Source organism: Schistocerca americana, chromosome X, assembly GCF_021461395.2.
Source record: "Schistocerca americana isolate TAMUIC-IGC-003095 chromosome X, iqSchAmer2.1, whole genome shotgun sequence".
Lineage (NCBI taxonomy): Eukaryota > Metazoa > Arthropoda > Insecta > Orthoptera > Acrididae > Schistocerca > Schistocerca americana.
In genome coordinates, this window is record NC_060130.1 from 800,486,532 (window position 1) to 800,503,265 (window position 16,734).

A 16,734-nucleotide genomic window follows, 5' to 3' on the forward strand; every position below is an offset into this window, starting at 1 on the left:
TAATTAATACGATTTTTTGCGTGTTTGTCTAGCGTACTGAGTAGGCAGGTTTCCTAGATACCCATATTTGACGACATAATAATTGGCGATGAGTTGAAAAAAGAAGCTAGAGCCTAGATGCCACTGTTTTCTTCTGTCGTGGGCTTTTGTGTTTTGCTGGCGCCTTAATTCTACCTTGTCTTTTCTTTGCAGCGGTGTGTTTACATGTCTTAACAGCGTCTTATAGTATTTTTTCTATTCAGTGTTTCCAGGTGGGCGTTGCAGAAATTTTCTTTACTTGCATGCTTATTTTTATTGTCTGTTTATCACATTTGTCTATTCTACAATGAGCAACCCACCTCTCCCACCCCTTGCTCAGGCACCGCAGCTGCAAGCGATAGCTGCAAAGCAGCTAATACAGATGTTTCAGTTTCAGACGCAGCAGATCTCCAAGTGGCTCTGAGTACTATGGGACTTAACTTCTGAAGTCATCAGTCCCCTAGAACTTAGAACTACTTAAACCTAACTAACCTAAGGACATCACACACATCCATGCCCGAGGCAGGATTCGAACCTGCAACCGTAGCGGTCACGCCGTTCCAGACTGTAGCGCCTAGAACCACTCAGCCATACCGTCCGGCAGCAGATCTCCGCTCTACTAAACACGGTACAGCAGTTATGACAAACGCCGCACGCCCAACAGAACAACAAGCAATATCTATAGATCCAAGTGTTATACCGCCTTTTCTCTCGTTTAATGAAAATGAAGAGGAATGGCTCAAGTGCTTGCGAAAGTATGAAGCCCATGTAATTGCTCTCAACGCACCAGGTACTCTGAAACTACATTTCTTTTTGTCAATGGTAGGAAGTGCAGTTTTTCGCCTCTTTCAGAAATTGTTCCGTAACGCCACTCCGAGTGAGGTTTCCTATTATCAGGTTGAAGTTCTCTAACAACCTATCATGACCAACAAGTGGACAGGGTGGCAGCTAAGTACCAATTCTTTCACAGCAAGAAAAGGTCCGAACAAACTTTCGGCAAGTGGGGTACAGATTTGCTGAGTATGACGAAAAAATGCAAATTCAAATGCGCTTGTGGTGCTTTATATTCAGATGTGATGTTGCATGATGCGATCGTGTACAATGTAACTGATGTCAGACTTAGAGAACAGATTTTGAAACAGTCAGATCGATTATTTCAACACGTAGCGCAAATACTAGATCAGTACGATTCAGGTGCCGTGTCGGCCGATAAATTTGAGCAGCAACCAATTTGTGGGGTTGAGTCGTCCCTTGCTCGCGAACCATCCATTGGGCAGCGACAGCCCGCACGCGCCACGCTGCAGCAAGGTGTGATTTTTGTACAAAATAGCAGTGGACAGTCACATGTGTTGATCCCCAAAGCTTTGCAAAAAGAAGTGTTGCAGCTACTTCACCAAGGACGCTGGGGGATTGTTCGTACGAAACAGTTAGCGCGTCGACACTGTATTTGTCACGGTATGAACACCCATGTAGAGCTGATGATGTCACATTGCATGTGCTTAAAATCAGTCCGCTCCGCCACAAAAATTCTCTGCTTGGTCTAAGTCGCAATCACCATGGCAACGAGTGCACATAGACTTTGCGGAACCTTTTTTGGAACACATATTGGTTAGTTGTGGTTGACTCTTATAGCAAGTTTCCTTTTGCTGTGCCAATGAACTCGACAGAGTCACGTAACACAATTCAGGCGTTGTCCTCTAGTTTTTGCCTCGAAGGTGTGCCTGCAGTCATAGTGTCGGACAATGGGCCTCAGTTCACGTCAAATGAATTTGAAACATTCTGTGAACGCAATGGCATACAGCATCTAATTAGTGCACCGTTCCACCTACAGTCAAACGGTGAAGTAGAACGTTTTGTCAGAACCTTCAAGCAGCAGATGGTCAAACTTCGCACCGCACTCACGAGGGATCAAGCATTGCAACTGTTTCTCGCCTTCTGTCGTTCGCATCAACGAGATGGACCATCGCTGGTGGCATTGTTTCACGACCGCCACCATCGGACACTGCTCCAGCTGCTCCACCCTCCTCAGCATCCAGGCCGCAAGAATCGATTCGCGCCGCATGATATTGTGTTTTCAGGGTTTTTTTAGCGGCAGCAGACGGTGGGCGCGAGGCGAGAGCCTTCGTTGACTTAGCGCATGCATGTATCTCATTCACATCACAATCAAATTCGCTACTATCATGTGTACGGTGATCCTTCTACACCTCTTTCCCCAGATTCACAGATGCCGAGGACAGCGTGGCCGCAGCAGCCGCCAGAGGCTGTCATTACGACATCGCGGGACGACCCCATGAAGACGGAGCCTTCGCCTCCCCCGCCTCCTCTCGTCCTATCGATGAAGCTGGACCTGCCCATGCCGCAGCAGCCGACGCCTTATACATCGTGGTATGGTCCTCAGGAGTTGGACGCGTACCATTTTGGGCGTTTTCCGCAGCGCAGGACATTTCCACCAGAGCGAAGGCAGGACGTCCCCTGCAGCCGCAACGTCCGGTCCATCGCAGCGTCCACGTCCTGCCCCCCCCCCCCCCCCCCTCCCGTTGTCATGGTCCTTTTACGACTACGGTCCGTCGGTTTGGGTGGGGGGGAGGGAGGGAGGGAGAGTCGGGAACGATAGAGAAGAGATAGCTTTGAGAAGACGTCAGCTAATCGCACGTTGATCCACCCCTCTCCAGGACGACAACGTGACAGCAGCGGCCCCTATGCGAAGAGGACATAAGCGCCGCGCCCGACTGGTCGCGGCCCAGTTCGATAGTAACCTCAAAAGTAATGACTTGGATAGAAGTGTCAACGTTCGTTACTTCGCTTGCACTATCCCGGGGACTGGGTGTTTGTGTTGCCCTCATCATTTCATCATCATCATCATCATTTGTGACTGTGGCTACATTGGACTGTGTAAAAATTGGGACTTTGTACGGGCGCTGATGACTGCGCGGTTGAGCGCCCCCCAAACGAAACATTATCATCATCATCACTTGTACTGTCTATGTAGCACAGACATAGGAATTGTTGTACTGAAGAGATTGCGTATTTAGTATGTCGCCCTTTGCTTGCGACGCATCTGTGTAATTGACAAAGTTAAGTATTGTAATCTTCTCTTTTGTAATGAAACTAATTAATACGATTTGTTTGCATGTTTGTCTAGCGTACCGTGTAGGCAGGTTACCTAGACACCCCATATTTGACGAAGAGCGTGGAGACATAATAAAAAAACGGATTATCTTTTTATACAGTAATATAAGTAAAAAAAATCTAAGTTGTTATATAAACCAGGACTCAAGGGAAAAATAAAAACTATACTACAGCAAAACTGTGTGCTGTGACGAATGAACGCTTTTAAAAAAAGATATAACCATATTTAGGAAAAATACTACAGCAAAACAGACAATGGGCTTCGACCACTATGTATCTAATACATAAATACACCTGGTATGTGTTCAATATTCGATAGAAGATTATTGCAAAATATTTGCATCATACTGATTCCTGTGACATTCATTTCTCAGCAAACACTACAAAGTTAATAAGTAATAAATTACATAATAATATTACTTACTGATGACTAGGTGGTAGAGTTGATTGCAGGAGTTATATGGTCTGTCCTTCGGATACATCACTAATCTGGGTAATCTGATGTATGCTATTCCATCGGAGACTTCAAATTCAGTTCAATGGTCAACGGAAGTGTTCATGTTTTTTGCTTTATCTGTCGACATCAGAGGAAACAGCGAAGAAAAGATTAAGAAACTTATAGCTCTGGGGCGTTTTAGGACGAACAAAGTTACCAAGATCTGTTTGAACATAATAATTTAAACAACCACGAAGATTTCGTTGGTTGAATCGCTAATGTTGTCCGTCTTGTATGAATTCGAGATTTGGACTGTCAAGACAAATAAGGAAATCAGCGTCGATGTATTTGAAGGGCTGTAATGGCACAGAATGCAACGGGAGTATTGGACCGAATCCCAAACTGAAACGTCAGTCGTTCAAAGGAATGTCAGCTTTTAACATCTCGCCAGTCGCGGTCAGCAGAGTATTAGCTCAGTTGGAGACTGTGGTGGAAGGATTTGGCCATGACGTTATCAAATGAAACATATTCGCATTCGTGTCATCCAGCAACTGAACGTCAAGAAAAGTCTTTCTTTCCATATTTGTGATAAATAACTTCATAACTAGATTATATTGCTACTACAGCGCATTCCAAGCAGAAGACAGTTCTGTATCGTGTTTATGCCTTCATTCCAATCACTGTCTTACGTGTGATTTATTCAATTTATTTTTCACATCATAGGTCCACTCTAACACTGACAAACAATTACGAAATGTGTACTATATGTAGTAAATAATAGTGAAAAAGTTCAATAATAATAATCAATATATACAACATTAGATGTAAATTTCAGTTACAAGTTATAAACTGGGAGTGGGGAATGTGAGGGCCACGGCTTTAGTCAGAAACCATCAGAACTCTCGCCTGGAATTATATAAGCAAACCTTGGAAAACACAATTCAAGGATGGCTATCCAGACAGTGATCCTGAATCCTCGTTAGAAAAGCATATTCTCTGAATTTCGATAATTTTAGTAAGTTCCAGTAAAATGATCAGGACAGTTGCTTGTAAAGTTGTATCATATTCATCTAATTTTTTTTATCATTTCGGCAAGTTCTCAATAAAAATACTACATAAAAAATTGAGTTTCTCTATTCATCCTTCTATTTGCTGCAACGTTTCGTTTTGTGAATTTTATTTTCCACAGATCTTTGTTCCAATTTATCTTATTTAATCTTTTGTATTACACCAACGTGATATTAAGCATCTGTACTTCAAAAGCTAAATATTAGTTGTATTTATTTTCCAGCATGTTTCCCAAGTTGAATTATCCAGAAACTCACAGCACACCTCTATTACTACATCAAATAAAAACGTTCAGGACCGATACATGTGGCACCAGAGACGAAAAAATTGGAAAAAGTTGTCGGTGGGCTATTTTCTTTCGAGTTTCCCTGCATTAACAGAAACAAGGAAGATCTCTACTGTGGGAAATATGGAAATATTGACTCAGTGGCAACTACGTATCAGATATATTACTGTTCAAATGTGGAAATTTTCTTTCTAGTCACTAACTAAACCGCTGGTTTTTGGAAATCCAGGTCTTCGTACAGGAACCCTTGGCTCCTTCTTGCAAGGCGAGTATTTCAAAAATTGTCTATCTGAAACTTCACATACGTAGTAACAGATATGCGACACAGTGTACATTGAGCAGAATCATTTGTAATCTGTATTTATTTGCAACACCCAGGCTGCGTATGATTCAGTATTGCGATTAAAATTCTACATAAAGCATAAATTCGCTGGTCGTTCTGGCCAATCTCAGTCACGGAAGGAGCTCGCCTTCGATCTTCCTAGAAGAAAAGGGACAAGTGTGCTGCGTTATTTATCATTTGGTGTTGTTGATGCAAGATAAAGATATACTCTTAGCCTTTTGTTGTCGACGATTATATCTATTATTTTGACCAGTGATGCATATACGTTCCTCAGAAAAGTATTTTCTATCTTTCTATTCATCCGGTGCAGTCCCTCAGTCCCTAGTCGTAGTTATCTCGTGTACGGGATAAGTTTAACAGCAAATCGTTCACTGGTTTCGTTGTTCGTATTTACACTTCTGATTGTTCTTCTGACTTGTGACCTTGAACGGCTACAGATTCCTTATAAGTACCGACTGCAATGTTTAACACTCGCAGAAATAATTAATATAAAATATAAAACTTCAAAAGCAGTTCGCTGTTACCCTAAAAAATTCTTGATAAAGTAGGCTTTGAAGTCTTCCGAGCGTGTTTAATTCATTAAAATAACAATTATTCCTCGAAGGGACGCGTAGTTCTGTGGCAGAATGCTTGCCTGCTATGTAAGCGGCCCAGGTTCAGTTTCTGTTCGACGCAAATTTATCAACAGAGGTACATGTTCTACGAGTATGTCAGTAAAGGCTTAAATATATAAACAGGAAAAAAGGTGGTAGTGTCCGAGACTGGTAATCGATGGTTCGAGTCTCGTTTTGGTAACAATTTTTTTTTATTCAGTTGGAATACCTACGGCATTTAAAATTTAAATATAAAATTTATCAAATGCATGCTAATTACCACATATCTAATTATTGCTTCTACGAAAATTGCATGAGACTTGAGGTGAAAAGTGATAAAAATACAGCATTTGTATGGTGTGCTCGACACTGTGAAAATTTTTGCTTTCCGTGATTTTACGACTTTTGTCACTCTGGCTTATGTGAGATCACATCTTTGGTACAAAACAAAGGATATAGTGCAAATAAAGAAATTTTTATTTTTTATTTTTGTCCCAAGAATTTAATTTGTAATCTTTATTAATTTAAAAATTTATTTATAAAAAATAGTTAATTCAGAGTTGGTATTTAAGAACTGGAGTTTTGCTTGCAATATGTAATTAAAAATAAAAATTTGTGCTTTGGCACAAGAATGGTAATTAGCTATCTGTTAATTCCCGTATATTTGATAATTTTTATATTTAAATAAGATGGTCATTTTAAAAGAACGAAAAAAACGTAAAAAAACTATGACCGAAATGAGCGATTACCAGTCTCTAACGCTACTGCTTTTTCATATTTCAGAATTTTACGCTTCACAGTAACGCTCGTTGAACATGCATTTAAAAGTAAGTGTCCTGTGGAAAAAGAACCTGGGCGAGCATTCCATCACAGTACCACGCGGCCCATTGAAAAATTGTTGTAACTTTGGTGAATTATGCTTGTTCGGAAAATGTAATAGTTGAATTTGTCGAGAATTTTTGAGACTTGCATCTGACTGCTTTCGGTGACTGACATTTGACTTTTACATACCACAAATATAAAAAAAAAATTACTAAAATTCGATTGCCGTGTGGTCCCCTTGTTAGTACTCTATTGATATTAGTTTTGACGAAAGAGAATTTTTCAATTCTTTTTAATCGAATATTCGCACTAAATCGTGCCACAGTAATCACCGATAACATTAAGTTCAATAATTCATCACGTTTTCTGTTTGTTTTTACATGGATGTTAATGAACATACTTTCAAGAATCTAAAAGTTGTTGTTCTGACATGAAATCTGAATAATTTTTCAACGTCGTTTTTCGGTACCTTGGTTCGAAGTAAAATGGTTTTTAGAGTTGTTATATTACGTATGATTAATTTCAGTTACTGTCTTAATTGGGAAACAGAATTTCAAAATTCATGATTCTTTGCACAGGAAAAGAAAATGTATGTAATTTGGAACAGTAGGGATCGGGTCGTGACCACTGCGATTATGGGTGAAATGGCTGACTGTGGCTCAGGATGGAGTGCTGTCTTCCCAGCGGAACGTGGGCTACGAGTGTGGTGGCGACTGTACTCGTACTCAGTAAAACAACTCTGTTTATAATAATGCTTCATTCATGCCAATTACAAGGACGGATTTGTAGCCGGAGAATAGGTTGTTGGCCTGGACGACGTAGGATGACGGCTGGCAAAATGCGTGCGGAAACCGCCGTTGCTGACGTCTGTTCTGCCGTGGAGTCCCGTCAGAGACGCAAGGCCCTGGTCGCTCTTTGGCCGCAGAAGCAACGTGCCAGAACAGTCGCTGTTGAACCGCAGTACGTAACAGCTCTGACGGCGAACGCGTAAGCCCGCGCTGGGCGGTGATCAGCGACAATGAGGGCCCACAAAGACCCGTGAACAGCAATAATGTAGCCGGGCTGCCCCTAGCCCAGGCGACCAGCTAGAGAGGTGGTCACCAACAGAAGGAAGTGTCCCAGAAGGTGACCCAAAGGTGTGAAGACACCAAGTTGTCTACATACAAAACTGCAGCTCAGTCGAATGCAGCTACTGCAGTCGAAGTCTCTGGAAGGTGGCTGGCTGCTTCATCTGGTACTGCAGTGATCTTAGTCTCGAAGTTAACGACTGGCGTAGACTATGGCTTTCGGCATGACATACACTGCTGGCTACTACCTGAGAACATCTAAGAGCGTCCAAGTGTGAGGGTTTGATGTGAGGGGCGGGATTGGGGGGGGGGGGGGGGAGATACATATGAGTATTTCTCCAGCGATTGCACTTCCAACCCGGAACTTGTAGCTGGCTGGAACAAAATGGTTGAAATGGCTCTGAGCACTATGGGACTTAACTGCTGAGGTGATCAGTTTCATAGAACATAGAACTACTTAAACCTAACAAACCTAAGGACATCACCCACATCTATGCCCGAGGATGGATTCGAACCTGCGACCGTAGCGGTCGCGCGGTTCCAGACTGTAGCGCCTAGAACCGCTCGGCCACACCGACCGGCTGGCTGGAACAGCATAGCGTCCCCATTTGGCAGCGATGACTTGGTTTACGCTGTTTTTCTTGTTTGGTCAGCTCCCCCAAAATCCTGTAAGCGGTTAAGAGTTATGAAGGCTTGGTCATCTTTGGTACTGTGAAACATCTCTCCTGATCTTAAGGCACGCATTTTAGAGCCCATGTTTACTTGACAATATTTTCTTTGTTTTGCTCCATACTACCTCCTCCCAGAATATCGAAAGCAAAGAGCTTGCTGAAGAAGACATCCACTGTAAAAGGTATCAGAACGATTTTGGCCTTTCTACTCAGCCGTTTCCAGATCCAAGTCCCTTACTTCAAATAGATACGTTTACCCTTCTGCATCATCACTGAAAGTTTGTAACGTCATCACGGAATCATCGTGTATAGACCCATATAATGTGACGTCCTTACATGTGTATTTCATCTCATATAAACTTGTCGTATCATCAGGGTTTGAACTGAGATATTGCAGGAAGGTGTTCTAAATTTTGTGGAGAGCAAATGTAACAAATGACAGCGCACACACTAAATGAGCGTAGAGATTAATATACATGACAGTAGAGGCATCTGTGAGCAGGAAGAATGATTTTCGTTGACCGAAAAAGAAATGCATTCTATAGATCTTCATGCAGAAGTATCTCGAGACGTAATGGAACTGAAGAGCTTGGCGGATGAAGACACAGACTGGGAAACTCCTGAAAATCAATTACACCTACAAGAAATGTTAAATAGAGATGGTGGAAGGAGGAGCAATATCTGAATTTCTCTTTGTATGCAAGTTCCGAGATCCAGTTTATTCGTGAATTTGTCTTTTGTTGATTACAGTCACAACCAGCTAATAAAAGCATGCGTGGCTAAGTTTCATTATGCTTCGTGGCTTATATCTCTTCTGGCCGTCAAGAGTTTAGCTGTGACAGGATAATATTTAATTAAACCTCAACAACTTTCATTAGGACGAACCTTCATAAATACATCGAACCGCAGAGAAAAGGCTGCTTTAAAATTACGCTATCCACTCTTGACAGAGTTGTCGGAAAATATATGACTCACTCTGCATGTATATGTAGCTAGGACGGAGTAGTCCTACAAGAGAAATAAGGGTGCGTTCTGGAGCGACAGCTTTTGTTACGGAACATCCATGACTGTAGAGCGAATGGAGAAAATTATGTTACCCGATTCTGATACGTACCACATAAAATATTTGCGACATAAATTTTTATTTTGTATGAACAAAACGCAGGGAGACCCAGTTTTAAAGATGCTCAATCGTTAACATTACTCAGTGCGCCATTCTTTTCTTGACAGCTTTATGTCGAAACTACTATTTATTTTTCTCGTTCTATGAGAAGCAGAACGACAGTTTCATTTGAGAATATCACGTAAGGTTAGCAAGCACACTGCTAATATTCTCCACTTCGCTTTGTATTTGCCCACGTATCTTTTAGGAGCACTAATTCTTATAAGTAGCAGAGATTCCACGAAAGATTGAAATTTAATAAGGTTATAAGAATTTAAATTCGACAACATTTTGCACCACAACGGAGGTCTTCCGGTATTCTACTCCAACGCACAATAAACATTATCACTATCACAACCGTAAACTGCAAATGTATTATATCACCCAAAATACCGCCAAAAAATCAGGGTGTTTTCTACATATATAGGACTTGGCTCGAAATGAAAATGACAGAATTGGAGCTCTTCAGATGACTAAGCGTTTAGAAAGAACAAGAGAACAAATGTATTCTGTTAATTGGTAACAAACAAATCTACAATTATTCTGTGAGGTTTCGGGATTGCAGCCGGATGAACATGATCCGCCTGCAATCCCAAAACCTCATAGAATATTCAGTACTCCACAAATCCACAATTATGCGACGAGATTTTTCAAGATGAAGGAGTATTGCCGTCGTGCAGTGCTAAAGTGATTCTCTCCAAATGTACTCTACTAGTGCAGTCCTGAGATCTCTGTTTTTGTCGTCAGATAAAGAATTTGATCAAAAAGCTTCAAAACTGCTTTTATCTCATATAGACAGAAAAAGAAATCTTATCCAGAGAAGACTGCATGAAAATACATTCCGTTGCCCATCACCAGCTATCGTCACAATATTTGGCGAAATCATGCGTTACGCGAGGTTTGCTGCCAACTGAACGATAAGAGAGAACTTTTTGAAAATGTAAACCAAGTTTGTTTCTATATAGATACTTTGAAACACCCACGTAACTGTAAAAGTTCCGCTTTTGTAGCGTGTGCAAGATGGCGAGAAAGTTATTGCTACTCCTGTTTTTACGATGAATATAACCACATCACGTGCCAATTATCAACTGTAAAATAATAAAAGTAACTCATTTTAAATATGAAGTTCTCGTGTACGCCTTGCAATCCCTTCCTGGAAATTTATTTGTAATCACAAATTTTCTTTTACCTTATCTCTTTATGCCTTTTGTGAAAGTTTTAATAAATACTTTATAGTCAGCATTATTTCGGTTTATTCGCAGAGTAACCAAAATGTAAAAAGATTCCTGCACAAACACTCAACCAAACGACCTTCGGATTACCGTTCTGTACTCTTTCCGCCAACCGCTATCTGGAAACTACGATAACATGAATGGCTTATGCCTCGCCAACCCCGAGCAAATAATACTATTTTTTTTTTTCCTAAACGCTTGGCAATCTGGAGTTCGAACTTCCGTCACTTTCGTTTTTGGCCAATACCTCCTTGCACCATAAATTTGTATGTAATCAGTGATGATGGATAGTAGCGGTCCCCTTGTAAAACGCATCTAATTGGACAGTGACAGTAGAATGAAGTGATCCCAGGGTAATGAAAGAGAACATTAAAGTTTCCCTCATAAGTTATTACAAAAACTCCAGAAAACTGTAATCACGATGACTCTCGAACAGGAGTCTGCCGCGTCCACCGTTGCACAGGGTATTCGCTATCTACTTTCGCCACACCTTAGACACACCACTTTGAGTGACATGCAACCGATGGGCAACATCTTGCAGTGTATGACCTGCTTCAAGTAAAGCCACTATCCTGACTCTATCGAAGTGTTATATGCCTCTACGTGGCATGGTACTGCAGTGCTGAATACAGAGTGACTAATAAGTCAATTATTAGGTTGTTCAACTCTTCAAATACGATAAGAGAGTGCGTAACGTCCCATTGTAAAGGATTAATGTTTTTACATGTAATCGATGTTTTTGGCAACGCAAAATGAATGTTTCTGATGTTAACATTTCTGTATTTGATTTTAAAAAATTACTGTGTGCTTTTATATTAGGTATATTCCTATAAAATATTTTATATTGCACTTTACGTCAGAGGACGTATTTATTGTATTTTTATTATGTCTGTACTGCATCTTTTAAAGTTTGCTGTGACTTCTGACGCTAAAATCGGCATGTGTTTAAAAGTTATTTTTATGTAAACTTCGTTTTTTTCTATTAATGGTATTTTGCTGTATTTTATATCTGCTTGGCATACGCTTTAGATTGTAGAGGGCGCTAAGTTGCTTGTTTTGCTACACTGAGCTTAGCTAGTTGTCTGTGTAAGCTACAAGCTCCCAGTATCTTGGATCGGCAACTGCGAAGGTCACAAAATAGGTTCTTCTGTAATTCAAAACTATTGTATGAAGTAAAAGTGAAGATATCTGTTGGAAGTAATTATCACAGAACTTGTTACACCGTACTGAAAACGTTGTGTTGTTATGATGTGGGTCTACAAAGTTCGAATAGTCTGGTATGTACGAGAATCTGTATATTTGTATATTTTTTCCTGTTTCTGTACCTTTTGATGGTGGTGCTAAATGGGGCCACATTTATGTCAAGATCATCATGTTTGGTGGTTTATATGCATGCGACGATGGACATACAGTGCTCGAAATCGAGCTGTAAAACAAAGGTTCAAAATGGTTCAAATCGCTCTGAGCACTATGGGACTTAACATCTGAGGTCATCAGTCCCCCAGAACTTAGAACTACTTCAACCTAACTAACCTAAGGACATCACACACATCCATGCCCGGGGCAGGATTCGAGCCTGCGACCGTAGCGGTCGCGCGGTTCCAGACTGAAGCGCCTAGAACCGCTCGGCCACACCGGCCGGCTGTAAAAGAAAGGGTTTCAATCTTTACGACCGATGCTGCCATTTGCCCAAAATATATTTGTAAATTATTCTTACTTGTTTTGTATTGTGGCTGTCCACATTAGTTTTGTATTAGTATTAATTGATTTGTGACGAATCTAGTCGCAAGTACGCCACCTTTAGTACAGCAAGTACTTTTATGTGGTAGGGGACTCGCTTCCTGCTACCTTTGTGTTGGGCGCCAAACTGATTTGGTGAACACAACAGAGTCTCAGAGTCTGCAATTGAAAAAACCGAGCGCTCACCTTTAACCTCAGAGTGGAGGATAAATCATGTGGATAAAAAGCGTCTGGACTCAGAGTTAAAGCTCAGATACGTATGAATCGTTCACTCGGAGCGGTGGTTGACGGAAATAACGTGATTCGATAAAAGTGGAAAGACGGTGTATGACTTCGAACCAATATTCATTTGTTTCCTTACTCTACCAACCTTAGACTTCCACACTGTATGCAGTGAATACCTTCATTGAACATATTTCAGTAACAAACTCATTTAAGCGTTGTATGTGTGGGTACTTTAACTCCAAGTGTTGCGTGTAATTTTGTTTACGAGTACGTCTATGCCTTACCTCTGCTGGGTAAGGCTGACTAGGTTGGCCGATCTTAAAAAGCTGCAGGTTTCGATCGAGACCATTGGACTTCTATCTGTACGATTACTCCCGTCAGTTACGAAGCCGAGAGTCTTCTTACGGTGAACAAATCGTACGTGTATAGTATCATCCTACGCTACCGAGTGTGTACTTGCACTGCAATTTATAATTAATTTTCTGATCAATTGTCCCGTGTTAGCGGCCGGTAGACAGTTATATCTGCACCGAACGGGAAAAATAATTAAATTTACTGGAGACAAGGAAGAAATATTTGTCACAGGTTTTAAGGTTAGGAAAGGGTGGACATTCAATCCTTAGTTCCTTCAGAATTGTTGCTAGAAGGGAACATAAGGGATCGAGAGCATTTCTCGAGACGTGAGTGGCTGTGGGTATGCAGATTGCATTGAAGTCAGGTGCGGCAGCCACAAATATCTGGCCAGGTGCCGTGGGGCAATCTCCTAAAAGCTCTGCCCCACCCCAGCGTGCCGGGTCTAGGGTCGCTACCGCACCAGCTAAGCGATATCGCCACCGCTGGCGATGAATAGGCGCTGCTTTCGCCACTGAAGACGTCTCAGGTATCATCCCTTTTAGTTCACCATTCGGATCCTCAGGTCCAATGCAATTGTTCAGCAGTTCACGAATCGATCACGTTTTCGCAGGTCACTTCATAATTTCACTGACGAATTGGCATTGCTTACATAGCACGGTTCCTCTTCTGAGCGGGTCTCGGAACCTTATATTACGCTCAAGTTCTACTTTTTTCTGAAAAAAAAATTTTTTTCTTACAAATCTTTATCAACAAAAAAGTACCTATTTAAGTACTACATAAATAATTTTTCACCAGTGAACTGATGAGCCTAATTACCATAAATTGGCGCTCAAAATACCTCGACGCGGATTGCTCAACTAAATGTTTCTCAGGACTGACGGTGAAGGATAGGTCTGCAATCAAAATGGAAGTATGTACATTATCAGAATTAAATTCTCTATGGCGTGAAGTTCGAAAATCAAATATCCTGAATTGCATTTCAAAATGGCGGCCATCTGGAAATGAGGCTAGTGAAAATAGACCTATTTTCTTGCCTTGAAATCTAAATAAATAAGATACATTTTGAAAAATGTATTATTTTTAGAAGTTCACATCAAAATTACAAGTGTCTGTTTATTAAATCCAAAACGGAATCCAATTTTACCGAGTAGCTTTTCTTTAATCATGCGAACCAGTTTACAAAAAGCTCTCTCAAGAAATACGCGTTCAAAGCACTGAATTCGATTTTTGTGTCTATAACTTTAAAATGTTTCAGCTTACCATTAATCTGCTAATCCTGGGCCATGCGGTAAACTTTCCTATTCCTCGAAGATCTCGTTTCCTATAACGCGAGGCTCTGTAGCCTCTGTAGTCTGGACGCAGCTCTGGAACGAGTGCTTTTCCGAACGCTTGAGGCGTTTCTCGTCCCTTTTTGAGTGAATGAGGAACCGGGGTGCCGATAACGACTCCCATGACTTTCATGTTATGCAGGACATCCTTAAATACGTCGTTAAAAGTGACGCACGCCTGACTAAGGAATTTAGACGACTTTGACACACGAAAACATGTGTTTTGAAGCGTAAGTCTAAATTAATGAATTCAGTGCTTCATTGTTGTTCTGCGTATAGAGTCCAAAGAATCTCTTAATCAAATCATTGTCTGTCAGATGTTTGTACACGTTAGCAACATCTTCAATAATTTCACTCCTGACTGGTACCTTGTGATCGAAAGAGTCCACTGTCCCCTACGTCTCAGCTTTCTTCCATTTACACTTATTTTCAGGACAGTAATAGTGCTGTGGATTGTCATTCGTCGAACTCCTGTGATGAAGTGTCGCCATAACAGCTTTTGTCACCTCACTTTTGTCGAATGTATATACTTGAGACGTGTGGTGGCCGAGCAGAACACCTATATCGATATTTTCTTGGACCTAGAAAGTTACAATAGCTTTACAGAAAAAGAGACATCGATCGGAGCCGCAAATGGTCCAAGCGCTAAGAGGGGCTAGAGTGGGCGTACGTGGGCTTCCCATTGAAACGTGAGTTTCAGAAATAAAGAATAATTTCACTACAAAATCCTTTTGTTCACACATTCTTAAGTCTATAAGGAGTCAAAATACGCAAAAAAAGGTTTTTTGAAGCCTCGAGACTGGATATCCCTGAACTACACAAACAGAAATTGCCGAATGTCGGGAATACAGTATATTGTTCCGCCTCTCATTTCTTTCTGATTCTATTTTTGCGTGGGACATAAAGTCGGAATATTACAAGCAGTGTATTTGTTCTAAAGCGACTGTCTGTAATGACAACGCCGGCCGTTGTGGCCGTGCGGTTCTAGGCACGTCAGTCTGGAGCCGCGTGACCGCTACGGTCGCAGGTTCGAATCCTGCCTCGAGCATGGATGTGTGTGATGTCCTTAGGTTAGTTAGGTTTAAGTAGTTCTAAGTTCTAGGAGACTGATGACCACAGATGTTTAGTCCCATAGTGCTCAGAGCCATTTTTTTTGTAATGACAACGTTCTTGTAAAAAGAGCAATACAGCAGTTTCTATTTCTATATTCTATAATTATTATCTGCGCAAAAACCGATGAAATTAGAAAAACTTTATCAACACTACCTGACATAAACGTAAAGCACTCGTAGACAGGGTCGAATGTCAATATTACTTCGTGCACATACAAACCGTCGGTGGGGTTGTAAATGATTAAAGTTACAATTCTCTGTGACAGGACGACCACCAGAGTGCACTACTGTTGTGCGTATTTTGTGTTGTGCTAGGGCAACTAAGTGACATGACAGCGTCACATGTTGAGTGATCACTGAAGGACACGAAGATGCGGTGTACACGTGTGAGACCGCGTTATCAGTACCTGAGAGAATTTGAAAGAGGCCTTATTACGTGCCTCCAGTTGTCCGGCTGTTAGAATCGTGCAATATCCAGATTTGAGGGGCATACGGATGCGACAGTGGTTCGATTTTGGACTGCGTGGGTACGTGAGGCCAGGCGTACTTGTTTTCAAGGTTCCGATCGACCACGTCTGAGCATCACAAGGGAGGATCGCCGTATTATGTACTATCTTCACCTTAGCTCCTTCGCAGAACAAGCACTGGGCTCCCTGCAACATTCTGTGCCGTTCCACGCCATTTTTCAACAGGATAATGCTCACACACACATAGCAAGCGTCTATGAACTGTTGAGATGCTTCAGTGGCCAGCAAGAGCTCCAGATATGTTCCCGATGGAATATATGTGGCAGTAGCTCGGACGTCAACTCCGTCCCAGAGACAGAATGCAGGATGTCAAGGACCGGTTAAATATATTCTGCGCTAGTTTGCCTCAGGCGAGGGTACGACGGCTTTATGATACCCTTACCAACAAACTCAGTGGATGCATTCAGGGCAGAGGGATTTCAACGTCATACTCATAAGTGGAATCGTACTACCAAGTTCTTTATAAATTTCACTCGATTTTTGTAATTACTGAAATAACGTCACGTACTCTTTCAGCTGGTGAAGTTCCATTTCGTTTCCTTTTTCTGTCAGGCAGTATGTTTTACCCAATGTACTGTTTTCATGTGCAGCAGGTTCCTGATTATTTCAAGTGATCGGAAC